This window comes from Amblyraja radiata, chromosome 23 (genome assembly GCF_010909765.2).
Source record: "Amblyraja radiata isolate CabotCenter1 chromosome 23, sAmbRad1.1.pri, whole genome shotgun sequence".
Taxonomy (NCBI): domain Eukaryota; kingdom Metazoa; phylum Chordata; class Chondrichthyes; order Rajiformes; family Rajidae; genus Amblyraja; species Amblyraja radiata.
This window is the reverse complement of record NC_045978.1, coordinates 36,017,498-36,041,432: the sequence shown is the minus strand read 5'-3', so window position 1 is coordinate 36,041,432 and position 23,935 is coordinate 36,017,498.

Below are 23,935 nucleotides of genomic sequence, written 5' to 3'. Positions count from 1 at the left end.
GAAGAGAGAAGGTGGGAGACAGTGAGAACGGGAGGGAAGCATGGAATGCCAACGTCCCCGGGTGTTGTACCTCTTGTGAACAGGTTCACCCACTTAGAAGCTGTCGGGACAGAAGAGGTGTTTACACTGGGCGGCGGACTGGCTTGTGATGCGAATAGGGCTGTTGAGCCAAAACCAAAAAGGCCTAAGGCAGGCAACGCCATTGTAGTGGGAGACTCCATTGTGAGAGGTACGGACAGGGGTTTCTGCGGCAACAGACGGGATGCGAGGATGGTGTGCTGCCTTCCTGGTGCCAGGATCCAGGATGTCACGGACAGAGTGCAGAAAATCCTCAAGGGCGAAGGTGAACATCCGGAAGTGGTAGTGCATGTCGGCACAAACGATGTCGGAAAGAAGGGGATGAATATTCTGCAGCGTGACTTTAGAGAGCTCGGAAAAATGCTGAAAAGCAGGACCTCCAGGGTTGTTATCTCCGGTTTGCTTCCAGTTCCTCGTGCTGGCGAGAGCAGGAACAGGGAGATACGGGACCTGAACGTGTGGCTGAGGAACTGGTGCACGGGGCAGGGATTTAGATTCTTAGATCACTGGGATCTGTTTTGGGGTAAGGGGGAACTGTACAAAAGGGACAGATTGCATCTTAACAGGTGTGGCACCAGCATTCTGGCAGGCAGGTTTGCCACTGCTACACGGGTGGTTTTAAACTGAATAAGGGGGGTGGGATGTCGAATGGGCTAGTGGAGGATGGAGTTAAAGGGAAAGGGTTTCTTAAATGTGTGAGCGTAGAGACAGAGGGGTGTAAAATGAGGGTAGAAGCAATAGGTAGCAAGGTGAAAAGTAAAAGTGGCAGGCCGGAAAATCTAGGGCAAAAATCAAAAATTTTCAACAAAATTGTATGAGGGGTAAGAGTGTTGTAAAAACAAGCCTGAAGGCTTTGTGTCTCAATGCAAGGAGCATTCGTAATAAGGTGGATGAGTTGAATGTGCAGATAGCTATTAATGACTATGATATAGTTGGGATCACGGAGACATGGCTCCAGGGTGACCAAGGCTGGGAGCTGAACATCCAGGGATATTCAATATTCAGGAGCGATAGAGAGAAAGGTAAAGGAGGTGGGGTAGCGTTGCTGATTAGAGAGGAGATTAACGCAATGGAAAGGAAGGACATTAGTTTGCAGGATGTGGAATCGGTATGGGTAGAGCTGCGAAACACTAAGGGGCAGAAAACGCTGGTGGGTGTTGTGTACAGGCCACCTAACAGTAGTAGTGAAGTTGGAGATGATATCAAACAGGAAATTAGAAATGCGTGCGACAAAGGCAAAACCGTTATAATGGGTGACTTCAATCTACATATAGATTGGGTGAATCAAATTGGCAGGGGTGCTGAGGAAGAGGATTTTTTGGAATGTATGCGGGATAGTTATCTAAATCAACATGTAGAGGAACCAACGAGAGAGCAGGCTATTTTAGACTGGGTATTGAGTAATGAGGAAGGGTTAGTTAGCAGTCTTGTTGTACGTGCCCCCTTGGGCAAGAGTGATCATAATATGGTTGAGTTCTTCATTAGGATGGAGAGTGACATTGTTAATTCAGAAACAATGGTTCTGAACTTAAAGAAAGGTAACTTTGAGGGTATGAGACGTGAATTGGCCAAGATTGACTGGCAATTAATTCTAAAAGGGTTGACGGTGGATATGCAATGGAAGACATTTAAAGACTGCATGGATGAACTACAAAAATTGTTCATCCCAGTTTGGCAAAAGAATAAATCAGGGAAGGTAGTGCATCCGTGGATAACAAGGGAAATCAGGGATAGTATCAAAGCGAAGGATGATGCGTACAAATTAGCCAGAAAAAGCAGCATACCGGAGGACTGGGAGAAATTCAGAGACCAGCAGAGGAGGACAAAGGGCTTAATTAGGAAAGGAAAAATAGATTATGAAAGAAAACTGGCAGGGAACATAAAAACTGACTGCAAAAGTTTTTATAGATGTGTGAAAAGAAAGAGATTAGTTAAAACAAATGTAGGTCCCTTGCAGTCAGAAACAGGTGAGTTGATCATGGGGAACAAGGATATGGCGGACCAATTGAATAACTACTTTGGTTCCGTCTTCACTAAGGAAGACATAAATAATCTGCCGGAAATAGCAGGGGACCGCGGGTCAAAGGAGTTGGAGGAATTGAGTGAAATCCAGGTTAGCCGGGAAGTGGTGTTGGGTAAATTAAATGGATTAAAGGCCGATAAATCCCCAGGGCCAGATAGGCTGCACCCCAGAGTACTTAAGGAAGTAGCTCCAGAAATAGTGGATGCATTAGTAATAATCTTTCAAAACTCTTTAGATTCTGGAGTAGTTCCTGAGGATTGGCAGGTAGCAAACGTAACCCCACTTTTTAAGAAGGGAGGGAGAGAGAAAACGGGGAATTACAGACCAGTTAGTCTAACATCGGTAGTGGGGAAACTGCTAGAGTCAGTTATTAAAGATGGGATAGCAGCACATTTGGAAAGTGGTGAAATCATTGGACAAAGTCAGCATGGATTTACAAAAGGTAAATTATGTCTGACGAATCTTATTATATTTTTCGAGGATGTAACTAGTAGCGTGGATAGGGGAGAACCAGTGGATGTGGTGTATCTGGACTTCCAGAAGGCTTTCGACAAGGTCCCACATAAGAGATTAGTTTACAAACTTAAAGCACACGGCATTGGGGGTTCAGTATTGATGTGGATAGAGAACTGGCTGGCAAACAGGAAGCAAAGAGTAGGAGTAAACGGGTCCTTTTCACAATGGCAGGCAGTGACTAGTGGGGTACCGCAAGGCTCAGTGCTGGGACCCCAGCTATTTACAATATATATTAATGATCTGGATGAGGGAATTGAAGGCAATATCTCCAAGTTTGCGGATGACACTAAGCTGGGGGGCAGTGTTAGCTGTGAGGAGGATGCTAGGAGACTGCAAGGTGACTTGGATAGGCTGGGTGAGTGGGCAAATGTTTGGCAGATGCAGTATAATGTGGATAAATGTGAGGTTATCCATTTTGGTGGCAAAAACAGGAAAGCAGACTATTATCTAAATGGTGGCCGACTAGGAAAAGGGGAGATGCAACGAGACCTGGGTGTCATGGTACACCAGTCATTGAAAGTGGGCATGCAGGTGCAGCAGGCAGTGAAGAAAGCGAATGGTATGTTAGCTTTCATAGCAAAAGGATTTGAGTATAGGAGCAGGGAGGTTCCACTGCAGTTGTACAGGGTCTTGGTGAGACCACACCTGGAGTATTGCGTACAGTTTTGGTCTCCAAATCTGAGGAAGGACATTATTGCCATAGAGGGAGTGCAGAGAATGTTCACCAGACTGATTCCTGGGATGTCAGGACTGTCTTATGAAGAAAGACTGGATAGACTTGGTTTATACTCTCTAGAATTTAGGAGATTGAGAGGGGATCTTATAGAAACTTACAAAATTCTTAAGGGGTTGGACAGGCTAGATGCAGGAAGATTGCTCCCGATGTTGGGGAAGTCCAGGACAAGGGGTCACAGCATAAGGATAAGGGGGAAATCCTTTAAAACCAAGATGAGAAGATCTTTTTTCACACAGAGAGTGGTGAATCTCTGGAACTCCCTGTCACAGAGGGTAGTCGAGGCCAGTTCATTGGCTATATTTAAGAGGGAGTTAGATGTGGCCCTTGTGGCTAAGGGGATCAGAGGGCATGGAGAGAAGGCAGGTACGGGATACTGAGTTGGATGATCAGCCATGATCATATTGAATTGCGGTGCAGGCTCGAAGGGCCGAATAGCCTACTCCTGCACCTAATTTCTATGTTTCTAACTATTACAAGTTGCCTCTCGAGCAGGGCATCTCTCTCTCTTATGAATATTACCCCCACAAAAGTAACACTTCCTTTTTGAATAATTATATGCTGCAGCAAGGGCACCTTTATCAGTAGAAATCGTTTCCGTTTGCTCCATATTAGTACGTGGGTGAAATTATTTTGTAGTAGTTGCAGCAGAATACACATTAGATGAGCCATAAGCATCTGAATTTTTCTGAGCCAAGTCTAATGAGTAAGCTTGATTGTAAGCCGATTGTAAATACCAGGTTTTGTGTTCTAAGAGTCTCGAATAACTTCCTGTCGATATTGATCAGCCGTAACTGCTTTGAAGGCACAGTCTATATTAAGTCTTTGAAGTTCTTGTAAAAATTCATCAAGTGACTCATCAGGTTTTTGTTTCCGAGTAGCAAGGAGGTGTCGAGCGAATATCACGTTGGGTGTCTTAACGAAGAGTTTGCTTCGTACATCAATAGCAGAATCATAAGTTGTACATTCCTCTATGTAATCATATACATCAGAAAAGATGGAGCTTATTAATGTCTTGAGTCTGCCTGGTGCATCATTGCCACACTCATCAAAGAAGTTATTTAGTATATGAAGCCAGTGCTTCCAATCCTTTACAGCAGCAGGTGAGTTGGGATCCAGATCCAAGCGTTGTGGTTTCAATAGTTTCTCCAGCTCAAGTTTGACTTCTAAGATTAAGTTGCTTAAATTGTTGTGAGGCAAATGAAACTTTACACCACTCGTGATTTACTTAACTTTATTTAAGCTTTAAGCAACTTATTTCTTTAATACATAAACTCAGAATCGTCTGGCAAACATGGCTGATTCCGCAGGCCTTTCCCGCCCGAAATACTTCGCACATGCGCACACTCCGGAAAAGCCCCGCACATACGCCCACTTCACCAAGCCAATTAACTTACAAACCTGTACGTCTTTGGAGTGTGGAAGGAAACTGAAGATCTCGGAGAAAGCCCATGCGGTCACGGGGAGAACGTACAAACTCCGTACCGACAGCACCTGTAGTCAGGATCGAATCCTTGTCTCTGGCGCTGTAAGCGCTGTAAGGCAGAAACTCCAACGCTGCGCCACTGTGCTGCCCGCATGTACAAAGTGTAGTAACATAAAACAGCATGTAGAGTGAAGGGGCTCTTGCTCTTCTAAAGGACTACCACATGGTCCACTATCCTGCACAGCCCACTTCCAACTGGTTTGATGCATCCCAGCTCGGTGAAGTAAAGGATTACTTTGGATTTTGAATGTGGGGATGAGAGTTTAGGTCGATGAAGCGAGTGAATCAACTGCAATGTATTGATCTGAAGTAGATCTGAAACCAGGTCTGTGGGGCATTGAATGGTGAGCAGACAGTCCCACTCCCACATCAACATGTTCATCTGTATATCTTATTTTAGAAAAGATGCAGAAGCCTTCATGAAATGCAGGAAGGCGTCAGGCCTGTGCTGCCGTGCTGTGACTTGGAGCTACAGAGTTACTCCATTGCCCGTCTCTGTACTGTCTGCTGCCAAAGTTCTGAGCAACGCCTCTTCAGCTGACATGCATGATGGCCAAGCATCTCCACATGTCTGACAAATTGTACAGTTGGCAAAGATTCAGCAAATGATGAAACTTCCTTCAGACACTTAATTTCTTTTTGACTGTCCTTGTGAAAAGAACAAGCAAGCTTCTATAACAAGGTGGTAATCAAACTTACAACATGCACGCCGTAGCATGTACACGAAGCAAGAAAAAAAAAAAACACTGGTGAAATACAGCACATCAGGAGGCATCCGTGGAGGTAGAGGGACCATGTGTAGGAAGGAAATGCAGATGCTGGTTTAAACCAAAGATGCTGGAGTAACTCAGTGGGACAGGCAGCATCTCCGGAGAGAAGGAATGGGTGACATTTCGGTTTGAGACCCTTCTGGAGGTAGAGAGAAACACTTCAGGTCAAGGCCCTTCAATAGGGGCCATCATTGTCATACGGCACAGAAAAAGGCCCAAATCATCCAAGTGAACACAGATGTCTTCCTGAGCTGGTCCTAGTTAGTTTATCTCAATAAACCGTGTCATCACGAGAGTATTTGTAAACTTTCTTGGCAAAACTCTCCAAGTGAGGTGAGATGCTGTTGGAAGACACAAGGAGCCACAGGTGCTGGAATCTTGAGTAAAGCACAAACTTCTGGAGGAACTCAGTGGGTGAGGCAACATCTATGGAGGGAATGGATAGGCGACGTTTTGGGACGGGACCCTTCATCGGACTGTTTGTAGATTATTATGGACAATGTGAGGGCCAGAACTAATACTACTTCACCCTCTGGGTTCCACAACAGAATATTTTTCCCCCACCTGATTGCATCTGCAATCTCTTGTGCCTCCATAGTATGTTCATGGCCATCCAGTCCAACAGCAATTACTCTACATGTCAGAAAATTGACGCCATACTTTTGCTATTGTGAATGCGACAAGACTTTGCCCTAGTGCTATAGTAGAATTCCCACTTAAGTTTTGTTTCAAGAACATCAGCATTTAGCAAAATTGGGGGTGTGCTTTATTGTGGAATGTGATGGCCATTAGGAGTTGGAAACCACAGGAAAATTTGCCACATTTCGCAGGAAAATGTTCCCCATATTGGGGGAGTCCAGAACCAGGGGTCACATTTTAATAATAAGGGGTAGGCCATTTAGGACTGAGATGAGGAAAAACCTTTTCACCCAGAGAGTTGCGAATCTGTGGAATTCTCTGCCACAGAAGGCAGTGGAGGCCAATTCACTGGATGTATTTAAGAGAAAGGTAGATTTAGCTCTTGGGGCTAAAGGAATCAAGGGTATGGGGGAAAAAGCAGGAACGGGATACTGATTTTGGATGATCAGCCATGATCACCGGGTGGCGCCAGCAATGGCTGCCTCACCAACAGTCTGTCTGTCCCTTTCTTCATTTTTTAGTATGTTTTAAAAGTATGTTTTAGTGTATCTTTAGCTTGTTTTATGTGGGGGAAACTTTTTCTAATCTTTTACTTTGACGGAGATGCGATTTTTTTTCTATAATTTTATCTCCGTCCACACTGCGGCCTAACATCGATGAGTTGGCGGCCTTTGCTGGAGACCGATTTCGAGAGCTCCCCTGCGGGTGCCTGCGGACCTAACATCACGGTGCCCGCGATCCCTTTGTCAGAGATCGACCTCTGAGCACTAACATCGTGGAGCTCGCGGTCTGTGGTTTGTGACCGACATCGGGAACTCCAAGACGCAGAGGCTTCGACCGCCCCGACACGAGAGCTTCGACCGCCCCAACGCGGCGGCTTCGATCGCCCTGAAGCGAGGGCTTCGACCATCGGCTGTGGGAGCTTCGATTGTCCCGACGGATGGTTCGACTGCCCCGGGAGAAAAATAAGGGAAGAAGATTGTACTTTATTGCCTTCCATCACAGTGAGGAATGTGGGGAATCCGCTGTGGTGGATGTTTATGTTAACTTTTATGTAGTTGTGTGTCTTGTTGCTTTATTAGCATGGCTGCATGGTAATTCGCATATCACTGTACCTTAATTGATACATGTGACAATAAAAGGCCTTTGACCTATCGAATGTTGGTGCTGGCTCGAAGGGCCGAATGGCCTACTCCTGCACCTATTTTAAGACATTACTTATATACGTATGTGATTGACCCATTGGAAACACATCATGCAGACACTAGTTGTAGGAAATGTAGCAGCCAAATTAAAACCGAACAAGCTGATATGGGAAATGTAAAATTGTCCATTTTGCCAGTAAAAAAAGCATGTTATCTAACTGTTAAGAGTTTATAGAATTCTGAGATGCAGAGGGATCTGGGGGTCTCAGTCCGTCCAACACAGGCACAGCCCTGCCCACCATCAAAAGCATTTACATGAGGCACTGCCTCATGATGACAGATTTATCATCAAGTATCCACACCATCCAGGCCATGCTCCCTTCTCATTGCTACCGTCAGGAGGGAGAGACAGAAGATAGACACAAAAATCTCAGCGGGACAGGCAGCATCTCTGGAGACAAGGAATGGATGACGCTTTGGGTCGCGATTCTTCTTCAGACCTCGACCCGAAACGTCACCCATTCCTTCTCTCCAGAGATGCTGCTTGACCCTCTGGGTTACTCCAGCATATTGCGTCTTCCTTCGATTTAAACCAGCATCTGCAGTTCTTTCCTGCACAAATACAGGGGCCTCATGTTCTACACCACCAGGATCAAGAACAGCTACTTTCCGACAATCAGTAGGTTCTTGAACCAATCTGCACAACCCTGACACTACCTCTGCAACGTACCACTGCAATCTACTTCTTGCACTATCATGGACCTGTTTTCTAATTATGTGTTTTACATAAATGTCTTGTTTTTCTCAACCTGTTTTTTCATTTGAATATTTTATGTATATTTTATGCATGTTGTCCGCGTCTAAAGCCTGTAATGTTGCTGCAAACAAGTTTTTTCACTGTATCTGGACCTTGCTGTACTTCCTCACATGATAATATACTTGACTTGATTGGGCCACAACAGATCTTGATATCAAAGTAAATCTTTTGGTTTCTCTGCCAAAGTGTGACGTCATGTTTTTCCACATCATTTTCTATCTGTGATGTTGTCATACATTCACCTAACCTGCCCGTGGCCTCTTGAAATCTCTCTACATCTCCCCCCACATCCTGCAGTACCACATAGCTTTATACCATCAGGGAAACTTGCATTTGTTCCCCTTATCTAAATATTTGATAGAGGTTGGGGCTTCCTATTCATCAAAGAGTCTTAACACATTTATTTACACTTTGTTTTCTGTCTGTTAATCTACCCTTATTCCACACCGGTTTCTCACTCAGTATCACAGAATCTAATGGGCCTATCCCGCTTAGGCGATTTTTCAGGCGACTGCCAGCGACTATCAAGTTGCCGGCAGTCGCCTGAAAAACCGGCAACTGGAACGCCGACTGTCAGAGTGGAAAACACACACACACACATCGCTTCCTTCACCAGCCAGTTATGCAGGCGGGGGACAGGGCAAGCGGGGGGAGCGCTGTCTGAGTGAAATTCACATGGTGCAAAGCCAATGTGATACAGACACACACCGCGATGAACAGGAAGGTTGGCGCTGTAATTAAGACGGTGAAAGCACTATGTATGGTTTAAAAGAGGGGAGTAGAGGTGGGGGAGAAGGAGTGGAGACAACGTTTAAGAAGCCAGAGATACACGGCTGTGAAGCTCGGCAGACATTAACATTACCGGTCGGTTATCCTTGGTTCTGAAAACTACTGCTTACGTTTTTTTTCCCCAATGAGCCAATGAAATTAATCGGTCAGCACCGGCTACAACGTACGAGAACCTACGAGAACCTTCAACCTCCTGGCGACCCACTAGGACCTCCTGGCGACCAACCTACGGCTCATGAATTCTCGTTACTCTCCATGGCGGCTTCGTTCTTGTTGAAAAATTTGCGGCGACCATAATGAGGCCGCGACTAGTTCCCAGAATGCGGGAACTCCCCACGACCATGAAGGCGACTACCTGGCAACTATCCGCGAGCATGTGGGCCTGTCGTGTGTAATCTCCTGCAGTCGCCTAAAAAGTCGCCTAAGTGGGACATGCCCATAATACAGACACAAAAAACTGGAGAAACTCAGTAGGTCAGACAGCATCTCTGGAGTAAAGGAATAGGCGACATTTCGGGTCGTGACCCCTCTTCAGACAAAAAAAATCTGAAGACCCAAAACGTCACCTATTCCTTCTCTTCAGAGATGCTGTCTGACTCGCGGAGTTACTCCAGTATGTCTATCTACAGTTTAAACTGGCATCTGTAGTTCCTTCCTTCTCAGAATCTAATTTTTGTCAAATAAATCCCTTATGTGTAACCTGTCAGAATGATGTTCAGGTTTACTTGCGCCAATCTCACCTCACAAAAATCCCACACTCAGTGGATACACTGTAAACACACAGGACTCACGGCTGAGAATAATGGCCGGTTCTCACGGTGCGACCTGACGCAAGATGTCAGCAGAGTGAAGTGGTCGTGGTCCAGCACGAGTTCCGCACGATATAACGGGGGGTAGATAAAGAGTTCCCACGGTACTCGGCTATTCTGTCATTTGTGCGAGTGACTTGTCCGTCTCCCGATCTTTCCCGTTAATCGTGAATGAACATCGTGGACTGTAGTGTAGTTAATCACGTGGCACAAATGATGTCACTTTTTTTCACACACTATATAAATATCCTCCGTTCGTAGAATTGGCTCATGTGCAGACATGCCTATACAAAGTTGGTTCGAGTACAGGCTGGTTGTTATTTTCATTGACGCGCTGTATGCATTAGCGCAACATGTGCATCGAAAACGCTTGCGTGAAGGCAGAAGGGTGAGATTAATTAAAAAGTGACTTAAGAGGAAGTCTCACTGGGTTAAGCCCATGTTTCAACGGAGACCTCAATTTGGACAATATGAGCAACTGCTTAATGTGCTGTGCGAAGAGGATAAAAGTGCATTAAAAAACTATGTCAGAATTTCACCCGAGCTCTTTAATGAGTTAAAGAATAATTTGGGACCTCTGCTGAAGAAGACTGACACTGTAATGAGAAAGGCACTGGAACCAGGGTTGCGCATAGCAATCACCCTCCGCTACTTGGCCTCAGGCGATTCTTATAAAAGTCTATCTTACAACTTTCTTGTCGCCACCAACAGCATCTGTGGTATTGTCCGAGAAACCTGTGAGGCGATCATCCAATTTTATTCAGCTGAAGTGATGGAATGCCCCAGTACACCAGATGCATGGAAGAGAGTTGCACTGGGGTTTGAAAACAGGTGGAACTTTGCTCACACATGTGGGGCTTTGGATGGCAAGCATGTGGCAATTCGTAAACCACCCGGAGGTGACTCAAATTATTTCAATTACAAGAAATTCCACTCAATTGTACTCATGGCGGTGGTTGATTATAACTACAACTTCCTGTATGTGGATGTGGGCACACCTGGAAGTGTTGGTGATGGCCGGATTTGGAAAGAAACCTGGCTTGGAAAGAAAATGGAAGGTGGAACAGCAGGCCTGCCGTTTAGAACATTGCATTGTCCCTTGAAATGCCTGAGTTCACGCTTGTAGCGGAGGTTGATGGATATAATGTGTTTTAAATAATCTCGCGTGCCTCATTTGTTGTATTTCGTGTTTGCGAGGCCCTTTTACAGACAAATGTTTTGTGTGATGCATCTCCTCTCAATATGTGACAGAATTCGTCTTCTTATATTGTCAAATAGGAATAAAGACTTTGTATCACATTTAATAATAATAATAATAATAATAATAATAATAATAATAATGGATGGGATTTATATAGCGCCTTTCTAATACTCAAGGCGCTTTACATCGCATTATTCATTCACTCCTCAGTCACACTCGGTGGTGGTAAGCTACTTCTGTAGCCACAGCTGCCCTGGGGCAGACTGACGGAAGCGTGGCTGCCAATCTGCGCCTACGGCCCCTCCGACCACCACCAATCACTCACACACATTCACACACAGGCAAAGGTGGGTGAAGTGCCTTGCCCAAGGACACAACAACAGTATGCACTCCAAGCGGGATTCGAACCGGCTACATTTACCGTGCTGATTGCCTTATTTCATTTTCTACCAAGAGGTGAAGAACACATTTAAATAGCTGAACATTTCAGGGTTCTGCACACTCAAAAATGTAAATGAGTGAAAATGTGATTATATCACCTCCATTAAGGTATTTCGTGTTTCAGCATGAGAGGGATTATAACATTAGAGACATTCATCTTGTTGTGATGTATTAATGACGATTTGCAGACATCAAGCTGATAGTAAAAAATAAATTTATTTAGCAGTGAGGTAAACAAGCAATGACAATCAAAATGCTGAGGTAAAAGCTTTATCACACTTCAGGATATAATAAAATGTGGAGCCACCAACAGAAAAAAAAAATGCCTCTCCCTGCTACAAGGAGCCCACAGGCAGTGGTATCTCTGGCATCTCCTCTTGCCTCTCCACCTGTCTCTCTTGCTGAGTCTCCTCCTCATTTACCTGCATGGCTAAAAACTTTCTTACTTTCTTTGACCCCTTTCTTTGCGCTTTTCTGAGAGGCATCTCTGCAAGTCTTACTGTGAAAAAGATTCTCAAACAATGACAATTAGGTGGGACGTCCTCGATGGACACATGGTCCATTGGCGATATTGAGACCACCTTTTTTACTCACCTTATGTCCCCTCTGTCAAGCTTCCGGGTTTACCGTTCGCAGGAGTTCCCACGGTACCCGTTATTACGGATATCGCACGGATATCGCACTGGCATCTGTGTTCATACAATGTTGCAACGCTCACCAAAAAGTGCTCAAGTCACTCTTGGAGAAAATTCAAACATTTTTGAATTTTCTCCCGACCTTACAAAGTTACACGACTACCTGCCGTTAGCGCCACGGAGGTCCTCGGTGGTCCACGAATGCCGTACTGTTATCGCAGGAGGTACCCACGATGTTAAACTCTTGTTAAGTCTTGCGTCAGGTCGCACCGTGAGAAAGCCCTTTAACTCAGCGGGACAGGCAACATTTCTGGAGCCCACAGAAGTACTTTCCAGTTGCAACTACTTTTGATTTTAATGGACTGGTTCCAATCAGCTGCCTGATTACTTGGACGACTAAAAGCTATTGGTTACTATCTTATATCGCACCACAAAGTGAAGAGATCAAATCTCCGGCACCTGCAATGTTTGCTTTTGATTTAAATAAAATTATATTTTGTTCATTTTGAGGACTTTCCAATGTCAGTTGTTGAAATGCTGGATACTGGGTAAATAAATCTAGCAATTTAGATCAGATGTGGACAAAGGAATTATATTTCAAACCAGGATGGGACTTGTGGCCATTTCAGATGGTTACGAAGTACAGAAGAGTCCGTACTCTAGAATGGCTGGAGATAGACCCAAAAAGCTGGAGTAACTCAGCGGGTCAGGCAGCATCTCTGGAGAGAAGGAATAGGTGACGTTTCGGGTCGAGCCCCTTCCTCAGACTGAGAGTCAGGGGAAAGGGAAATGAGAGATATAGATGGTGATATGGAGAGATGCAGAACAAATGAATGAAAGACATGCAAAAAAGTGACGATGATAAAGGAAATAGCATAACAGCGCCTGCTGGCGCACGCAGGTATCGAACCCGGTGTTCGGAAGCCGCGGTCACATGACTCGGGAGGGGCTGCTGTTTTTGCACGGTTTCACTTTCGCGCCATTGTTATTTGCTGACCACCATTGTGATCAGACGTGTATGCATAGACCTGTTGACTAAGGAGCGAGTTGTTAATAAAGATTGTTCAGGAAACGTAGTCGTCATCTCTGCATCTGCTAAAATAGGCCATTGTGCGCTAGGTGAAAATAAGTTACAGACAATGAAACTCACCAGGACAACATTGAAACTCCAACCCGATGACTAGGTTGATGGGAGGGACAGAGTGAGAGGGGATGGATGTAAGGGTTACTTGAAGTTAGAGATATCAAGGTTGTAAGCTGCCCAAGCGAAATGGCTGGAATGCCTGTGCAGATCAAACTCCACCCTGGTCCTCCTGAACTGGCTGTTGCTCAGGCCCTATAATGTGAGTACAACAATGTTTACATTTTGCTGCATTAAAGGACGATGCTACAGACTCTGTGACAAAATCAGTCCAAACTCGTTTTACTAATTGTTACGTCGGAGGAGGGTGCAACACTTATGCACATTGTCTCAACCACAGCCACCCACAGATTCCCGGCTGATCACCACAAGTATCTCCAGTTTCCCACCTTAAAACTGATGAGTACATTCCTTTGATGCTGTCTCCCTGTGTGGTTGTTGTGTGATATTCCTTCACTGATAATGGATTCCACAATGCACTAAGTTCCAGCCTCAATACAAAACGCACTAAGTTCACATCTGGGATCAGTTCCTTGAGGTGAACATAATGATGGGGGATATAGAGTGCAGGGGGTTGATTACTTCTTAACCTGATCGTGTCGTGGTTAAAGACTCATATCAGAAGGAAACAAAAGTATTTCTGAACCTCCAGTTGTGATCAATCTAGGCAGATGATATCACTAACCACCAATGCACTGGGTGGGACGGAATTTTCACTTAAGTACCATCTAGGAATAATGGCATTGCCAAAGATAGTGGTTTCAACCTCCCCAGTGTTGAACTGGTACCATCTACTACCAGTTGTTCTGAGAATAGTGGGGAGTGCAGGGGGTAGGGGTGAACACTATGAGTTCAACATTATTATTAACACAGAAGTGGAAGTTCACCCTAAACCCAAGCTTAAGAAGCAAGAGAGAACTGCTGGTTAATCCTCAAGGCTTTCCAGGGAGAATGCAAAAGCAGGAAGTCTGAAGAAGGGTCTTGTCCCGAAACGTCACCCATTCCTTCTCTCCAGAGATGCTGCCTGTCCCGCTGAGTTACTCCAGCTTTTTGTGTCTATCTAAGAAAAACAACTTCTGTGAACAGATAGTTTACGTGGGAAGAATCACTCTGCAGGGCAGGAATTAGAAGGAGGCACTTTGGCCTTCATCAGCCAGTATTGAGTATAGAAGTTGGGAGGTCATGTTGCAGTTGTATAAGATGTTGGTGAAACCGCATTTAGAATATTGTGTTCAGTTCTGGGCACCATGTTATAAGAAAGATATTGTCAAGCTTGAAAGGGTTCAGAAAAGATTTACGAGGATGTTGCCAGGACTAGAGGGTGTGAGCTATAGGGGGAGGTTGAGTAGGCTGGGTCTCTATTCCTTGGATTGCAGGAGGATGAAGGGAGATCTTATAGAGGTGTACAAAATCATGAGAGGAATAGATCGGGTAGATGCACATAGTCTCTTGCCCAGAGTAAGGGAATCGAAGACCAGAGGACACAGGTTCAAGGCGAAGGGGAAAAGATTTAACACGAATCTGAGGGGTAATTTTTTCACATAAAGGGTGGTGGGTGTATCATGGACCAAGCTGCCAGAGGAGGTAGTTGAAGCTGGGACTATCCCATCGTTTAAGAAACAATTAGACAGGTACATGGATAGGACAGGTTTGGAGAGATATGGACCAAGCGCAGGCAGGTGGGACTAGTGTAGCTGGGACATGTTGGGCCGGTGTGGGCAAGTTGGGCCGAAGGGCCTGTTTCCACAATGTATCTCTATGAGGTCCAGGGACAAGAGAAGCCTTGCTGGCACCCTGGAGTAAAGGATGTGCAGGAGATAGTGAGGTGGATGGCGTGAGAAAGGAGTGGAGGAAATGAGACTTGGCTAGTATGGAACAGAGGGAATTCAGAGGAAGGACAAAGCAGGCTGCGACAGTGATTGAAATCACCAAAGATGAGGAAAGACAATGCAGGTGAAGGAGGGAGAGGAGGCCATCTCATGATGAAGCAGGGCACAGATTAGCTAGGACTCAACCTTAATCTTAAGAGAGGCAAGACTTGGAACTGAGAAACTCCCGTTCGAGAGAGGAAGAGAGCTTCTTCATTGCAGGTATACCTTGAGGATATTTCGCAGTGGAGCAGACATCATGTTTAGGAAGGAACTGCAGATGCTGGTTTACACTGAGACAAACTGCTGAAGTAACTCAGTGGGTCAGACAGCACCTCTGGGGAAAAAAAGAAATAGGTGACATTTTTCGGGTTGAGATTCTTCTGTTATGGGAGCAGTTCTTGTTAACACTTGGCCCATTTCCATTGTGTATTGCATCATTTGATTACTGATTAATTTTAATTCTCCATCCTACACAATGCTCCTTTATTAAAAGCAGATCACCACAACCCATTGGATGCCAGATGAATAGACACTGACTCAGAGTTCAGAGATTGCTCTTGCTCAAGTGGGTGAAAACACAGCACCTATTCATGCAGAACCTTTAGAATGAAAAGAAAATATTGCATAACACTAATCAAAGCAAAGTTAAGGAGAAAAAATGCTTGAGGCAAGATAGGAGAGCTTAAGATTTGCCAAGAAGAATGGAAGATTGGATTTGCAGAGGATTTTTAACCAGGTGGACAAGCAGAAAAATCTTTTTAAAATAAATTGTAGTGGCTAAGAGCTAGGGGCCCACCGTAAATGATGAATTAAAGGGAATAGACTACTTGGGTTCAGGGAAGGTTCAGGGTTTAGTGCAGCATGGTGGAGCAGCGGTAGAATTGCTGCCTTACAGCGCCAGGGACCCAAGTTCAATCCTGACTACAGGTGCTTGTATGTACGGAGTTTGTACGTACCCCCGTGACCTGCGAGGGTTTTCTCCAAGATCTTTGGTTTCCTCCCACACTCCAAAGACGTACAGGTTCAAGTTCAAGTTCGTGTTTATTGTCACTTAACCAACTAAGGTACAGTGAAATTTGAGTTACCATACAGCCACACTAAGTGAAAAGCAACAATACCATTTAGCACAATTTAACATTGACATCCACCACAGTGGAATCCACATTCCTCACTGTGATGGAAGTCAATAAAGTTCAGTCATCTTCATCCTTTCTCCATCGGCTTAGTATAAATGTAAATTGTCCCTAGTGTGTGTAGGGTAGTGTTAATGTGCGGGGATCGTTGGTTGGTGCGGACTCGGTGGGCCGAAGGTCCTGTTTCAGCGTTGTATCTCTAAACTAAAAATGCTACGATAAATGAAATGTAGAAAGTTGCAAAATTAAGATAGATATAAATGTTGGAGGAATAATTTCAATGAAAAATAAAGTGCTGGAGGAACTCAATGGGTCAGGCAGCATTAGTGGAGAGAACAGCATTTGTGGAGGGACAGCATTTCGGGTCAGACCCTTACTGATGGAGTTGGGGGGATAAAGCTCAAAATGAGGGGGCAAAGCCTAACAAATGATAGAATCAGGGTACTGATTGAGGATGATCAGCCATGATCACATTGAAGGCTGGCTCGAAGGGCCAAATGGCCTACTCCTGCACCTATTGTCTATTGTCTATGATATAGTGACAAAAGCTAGAGGAGAAAAGGAGACAAAGGGGTGTTAGATATGGAAAGAAGTGGAAGAGTAAAATGTAAAGCCACAGGGAAGGATATAGACGGAAGTGGATAGGGGAGAGGGTAAAAATAAAATGGGGGGTTCTGAGTAAGGAGGGGTTGGAAATTAACGTGAAGGTGAAAGGTAAACGTAGGGTGATTGGGGTGATGGGAGAAGTGTGTATGCACCAGGAGAATGGAGTCGAGCAAGGAGGGATAAGGACATCTGAGATGCTGAGAGAATGGAGCAGCTGGGCTTGTACACTCTGGAGTTTAGAAGGATGAGAGGAAATCTCATTGAAACATATAAGTTTGTTAAGGGCTTGGACACACTAGAGGCAGGAAACATGTTCCCGATGTTGGGGAGTCCAGAACCAGGGGCCACAGTTTAAGAATAAGGAGTAAGCCATTTAGAACGGAGACGAGGAAACACTTTTTCTCACAGAGAGTGGTGAGTCTGTGGAATTCTCTGCCTCATGTGGAAGCAGGTTCTCTGGATGCTTTCAAGAGAGAGCTAGATAGGGTTCTTAAAAATAGCAGAGTCAGGGGATATGGGGAGAAGGCAGGATCAGGGTACTGATTGAGGATGATCAGCCATGATCACATTGAAGGCTGGCTCGAAGGGCCGAATGGCCTACTCCTGCACCTATTGTCTATTGTTTATTGTCTATTGTCCTCATTCCTAAGGGATGAGGACAATAATCAATAAGCAATGAAACTGCGAGCTGGATCGACCGTTGCACATACGCACACACACACACAAACACATCGCAAAGGCGGGGGCCAGGGAAAGCAGGGGAACGCTGTCCGAAATTCACACTCGCGATGAACAGGAAGGTAAAAGACGGCTGGCACAGTTATGGTAAGTCCTTTAGAGAGCGCGGAGAGTGGGGGGGGGAGAGAAGGGGAGAGAGGGGGAGAGAAGGGGAGAGAGGGGGAGAGAAGGGGAGAGAATGGGAGAGAAGGGGAGAGAAAAGGGGAGAGAAAGGGAGAGAAGGTGAGAGAGGGGGGGAGAAGGAGTAAAGACATTTTTATTAAGCCAGACAACTTATAATACTGTTTAGCGAGGATTTAACGTTGCCGGTCGGTTTTCCTTGGTTCTGAAAACTCCAATGAGCCAATTAAAATGCCCGGTCAGCAAAGGAGATTGCCTGCCTAGAGACCCCACTCCACTACACTCCACTTCAAAAGAACCATGCTGACCAATTTTTACTCGCGGAAAAAAATTCAAAATGCTGAAAATTTTTCTGCAACCTAGCTGAGGCCGCGAGTAGGTGGGAACTTCCCTCGAGCGTGAAGGAGAGTTCCAGTGACCTCCTGGGACCTCCTCGGACCACGTGTCAACCATGCTGCGAGTGAGACAGGCCCTTAACCTTGTGTGATGCATCTTTGTAAGGAAAATGTGTAAAGAACTCCACGTTTCATCCAATGTCACCCTTCATTATTTCAACAGCAACTGAAAACAAAAAAGTGGTAAATGCTGGAAATCAGATATGCAGCAAAACCATAAAATACTGGAACAGCTCAACAAACCAGGCTACATCTTCAACCAGAAACACTCACTGTTTCCACAGATGCTGCCTGACGTGCTATGTGTTTCCATTATTTGTTGCTAGTTGTATTAAGAGTGTCTTTTTTCTGAACTAAGTTAGGAGACACCTTCCACCAGTACTTAGTTGAAATTAATTACTGGAAAGGATTTTCATTAGAATAAATGATATATTCTGGTTCAGCTCTGGATTTAGAGCAACATTATGTTTGTAAGCTTACCTCCACAGATGTGTTTGAACCACAAAGTTCCTCCAGCAGTTTGTATTTTGTTGGAGGGCCTCATAAGGATAGGAGCAGAATTAGGCCATTCGGCCCCTCAAGTTTACTCTGCCATTCAATCATAGCTGATCTATCTCTCCCTCCTAACGCATTCTCCTGCCTTCTCCCCATAACCCCTGACACCCGTACTAATCAAGAATCTATCTGTCTCTGCCTTAAAAATATCCATAGACTTATCCTCCACAGCTTTCTGTGGCAAATAATTTTACGAATTCACCACCCTCCGTCTAAACAAATTCCTCCTCATCTTCCTAAAGGAACATTCTTTAATTCAGAGGCTGTGCCCTCTGGTCGTAGACCCTCCCACTAGTGGAAACATCCTCTCCACATCCACTCTATCCAAGCCTTTCACTATTCTGTTTCAATGAGGTCCCCCATCATTCTTCTAAACTCCAGCAAATATAGGCCCACGGCCATCAAACACTCATCGTATGTTAACCCACTCATCCCTGGGATCATTCTTGTAAACTTCCCCTGAACCCTCTCCAGGGACAGCACATCCTTCCTCAGATATGGTGCCCAATTGCCCACAATACTCCAAATGTAGCCTGACCAGGACTTTATAGAACCTCAGGATTACATCCCTGTTTTTGTATTCTAGCCCTCTTGAAATAAATGCCACCAATGTTTGTCTTCCTTACTACCGATTTGACTTGTAGTTTACTCCAGAAACTCACCCAGGCATCATTCTCATTCTCAACACAGCAGGTTCAATTTCCCATGCTTTCTTTAAGCCCACCATCGCCCCACTTCCCATACACCTTTAAATTAAATGGTGTCTTGTTTTCTGCCATCCCTTTATAGTCACAGAGTCCAAGAGATACAGTGTGGAAACAGTCCCTTCGGCCCAATTTGTCCATGACAACCAATTGTCATTCTGAACTCGTCTCTTTTGCCCGCATTTTTCTGCACCTCCGCCACGGGTACCATGTAATCCCGTGTAACCTGCTCCATGGTCGGATAGTCGGCGACTAAACCGTCTCCCCCACCTGCTTTGCCAGGTGAGGAGGGGGCTGTGGACCCCCAGCAGGACCAAAAGCAAGATGAGCTTCTAGCAAGCCAACAGCCATCCACATTTCAGTAGAAGTTGTGATCACTGTCGTACACAGCATTGTAAGGAATTGATGATAAAGCACACACACCAAAATCCTCTACTTCCCCAGCGGTGGAAGTCCGCAGGAACTGGAGGACAGGGATGTGTGGTGGGTCCGTCACCGTTCCCGCTGGAAACCAGCACCACTGCGTCTCTAATGTTTTCAACGATGATGAATTTCCTATCCAAATATCTGCCTATCTGTCATTTGAAAGTTGTAATTGTAGCCACTTCTACAACTTCCTGTGGCAGCTCATTCCAGGAATGGACTACTCTCCGAGTGAAAATGTTATCCCTAAGATATAAATCTGTCGCCTTTCACCTTATGCCTATGCCCTCCAGCTTTACAATTCTCTATCCATGGGGAAAAATACTGTAGGCATGCACTTTATCCATGCCCCAGCAACGTTGGTGTCATCTGCAAATTTCCTAATGATGTCAACAACAATTTTCCATCTTAATTGTTTATCCAGATAACAGGTGAGACCAGTTCCAACCTCGTGACACTCTACTTGTCACGGGCCTCCAATTATAAAAGTAACCCTTCGATTCCTTCCTCCAAGCTCGTTTTGGATCCAGTCTGCAAGCTCACCTTGGATTCCATGTGACCCAAGCGACCAAGCTGGCCCGTCATGTGGGGCCTTGTCACAACCCTTGCAAAGGTCCATGCAGATATCATCCCCTGCTCTGCCCTCATCAACCCTCTTAAAAAAAAACCCCTGTCACATCTGCGAGGCACAATTTCCCAATACAAAGCCAAGCTCGCTGTCTCTAATCAATCGCCGTCTATCCGAATGCTGGGCCACGTTTCCACGCTGTATCTCCAAACTAAACCTGCCCACCAAAAGATGGTGGGTGTATGGAACAAGCTGCCAGATGAGGTAGTTGAGGCAGGGACTACCCCAATGCTTAAGAAGCAGTTAGACACGTACATGGATAGGACAGGTTTGGAGGGATATGGACCAAACGCAGGCAGGTGGGACTAGTGTAGCTGGGACATGTTGGCCAGTGTGGGCAAGTTGAGCCGAAGGGCCTCTTTCTGCACTGTATCACTCTATGACTCTATAACACTGACGTCAGGCTCACTGGCCTTTAGCCCCTTGGCTTGTCCTTGAAGTCCATCTTAAATAACAGAACACCAATAGCCACCCTCCAGTATTCTGGAATGTGATCTTATGATGACGCAACAAACTGCAAAAGCCTCTGCAATTTCTTCCCTGGCTTCTCACGTGGTCTGAGGGTGCAATTGTCAGGCCCTGGGAGTTTATCCATCTAAATGCGCCTTAAAACCACCAATGCATGCTCTTTGATAATTCATGTATGGTCTGAGATGTCACTACTCGTATGCCACAGTGCCTTAGCTTGCATGATCTTCTAAGTAAAAACAGATGAGAAATATTCATTTAATATCTTCCCCATCCCTTGTGGCTTTACACAAAGACACCATTCCCTCCCTTGCCAAGCTTCTACCTTTAATACTTGTAGAATCTCGAAGAATGTTCCTGTACTTTGTCTGCCAGATCCATTTAATGTCTTCTTTTTGCCTCCCCAAGTGTAATCCTGCACCTTGTATACGCAGAGGGATTTGCTTGATCCCAGCTGCCTGGATCGGAGGTATGCCTCCTTCTTGTCCTTGGACAGAGCCTCAACATCTCTCATTAACCAGGATCCTTGAAGTTGCCAGCTTTGCTTTTCACCCTAACAGGAACATGCGGTCCCTGTACCCTTGCTATCTCACTTTTGAGAGCTTCTCACTTGCCAACCATCCCCTTACCTACAAACAGACTAATCTCCTCAAGTTCTTGCCTAATGCTTCCAAAATTGGCCTTGCCCCAACTTAGGACCGTATCTTATGGACCAGTCTAGTTTGGTTTTCTGTAGAGATACAGCACAGAACCAGGCCCTTCAGCCCACCGAGTCCGCGCCGACCAGCTATCCCCGCACATTAACGCTACCCTACACACACCCACTAGGGACAATTTACACTTATATCAAGCCAATTAGCCTACAATCCTGTGCGTCTTTGGAGTGTGGGAGGAAACCGAAGATCTCGGAGAAAACCCACGCGGTCACGGTGAGAACGTACAAACTCCGTACAGACAGCACCCGTAGTCGGGATCGAACATGGGTCTCCGGTGCTGCAAGCAACTCTACTGCTGTGTCACCATGCAATCTTATCCTTCTCCATAACTCCCTTAAAACTAACACTGATTCCAAGGTTCCCCCCCGCAGACATTTCAGTCTCTTGCCCTACATTGTTCCCTAAGAGGAGGGCCAGTGTTGCAACTCCCTAGTTGGCCCCACTATATATTCATCATGGAAGCTTTCCTGGACACATTTAGCAAATTCCAAACCGCCTGTGGGAGACCCAATCAATATTACAGAAGTTGAAAGCTTCCATTAATACTACCCTAGTATTCTTATACAACACCACCAACACCAAGACCCGGAGCGTGGCCTTGCATCGCCCGGCGCAGCTTTAATGGCCGCGAGACTTATTTACCATCGCCCGCCGGGGGCTTTGACTTTGACATCGGGAGGAGAATGAGGAGTGCAGGGGAGAGATAAGACTTTGCCTTCCATCACAGTGAGGAGGAGATTCGCTGTGATGGATGTTTGTGTAAATTGTGTTGTGTCTTGGTTCTTCTACTTGTTTGTATGACTGCGGAAACCAAATTTTGTTTGAGGTTCAAATGACAACAAATAAATTGTATCATTGTATCATTATCATTCTTACAGCCATCTCCACATCTGCTCTTCTATTTCCCACTTACTGTTGGTGGAGGGCAGGGGTGGCACTATAATGCAGACCCAATCAAAGCAATCATTCACTTCTTGTTTATCAATTCTACCCATATAGCCTCATAGCAAAATTCGCCAAGAGTACCCCCTCTAAGTACTGTACATATCCCCCCTTCACAAAGAAGCAACACCACCTCCTTTCTTACCTGCATGTCTATCGCTGCTGTAGCATCTGTACCTGGAACATTCAGTCGACCTTCTCTGGGGCTATAATATCCCAGTCCCCAGTGCCAGCCATGTCGATATAATCCACCCTACCCATAAAGCACCCATGATTGGAATAAATGCAGTTTAAATCATTAGTCATTCCATGTTTGCTGCCGTGTACTGCCTGTCCTGCTTGCTAATCTCTCTTTGACCACAGCATTTGTTTTGTCCCCACCTTTTCATCTGCCACTTTTGTGCTCTGGGACCCTCCTCCCTGCCCATCTAGTTTAAACCCTCCAGATTAACTCTAGCAAACTCCCTCCAAGTTATTGGTCTCCCCACCTTCCAGTTCAGATGCAACCCATCCATTTTGTATAGCTCATCTGTGCCCCAGGAGAAATCCCAATAATCCCCAAACACAAATCCCTGTCCCCACACCCACACATTCATCTGGCCTATCGCCTTGTTCCTATTCTCACCATCTCAACTGGTTGCTATTTCATTTTTCAAGTTACCGAGAATAGGACTGAAGTGTGCCAAGAGTGGGTTTTTATGGTCCCATCTGACTGGGGAGATGTTCATAAAATAGACAAAAAAAGCTGGAGTAACTCAGCAAGACAGGCAGCATCTCTGGAGAGAATGAATGTGTGTCGTTTCGGGTCAAGACCCTTCTTCAGACTCAACATGTGCTTGTTTGGCTATAAATGGGGCAGCCTGACAAGCAGTTGTGAAAAGGAATTGCATTTTTCAGTTCTACAGAAACATGACTCAAAGAATCAATGCTTTCAGGTGTGGGAAGAGAAGACAGAAAAGGAAGCAATGGTCTCAAAATAATCACGGACATACACATTTGAATGGGATCAGTCAGTTTCACAGAGTCTCCGTTAGTTTAGTTTGGAGATACAGTGCGGAAACAGGCCCTTTGGCCCACCGAGTCCGCTAGTGATCGATCACTGGTCACCGCGGACTCGGTGGGCCACTAGCACTATCCTACACCCACGAGACACAATTTACAATTTTACCGCAGCTAATTAACCTGCAAGTCTTTGGAGTATGGGAGGAAACTGGAACACCTGGAGAAAACCCACACGATCACAGGAAAAAGTAGGCCCATGGTCAGGATCAAACCTGGGTCTCTGGCGCTGCGAGGCAGTAACTCTACCGCTGCGCCACTGTGCGGTAACAAACATGAAACCCAGCTCCACATGCTTGTGTTAAACCAACCAATTTCATCACATGAGTCTCTTACATTTTACATTTATTATAA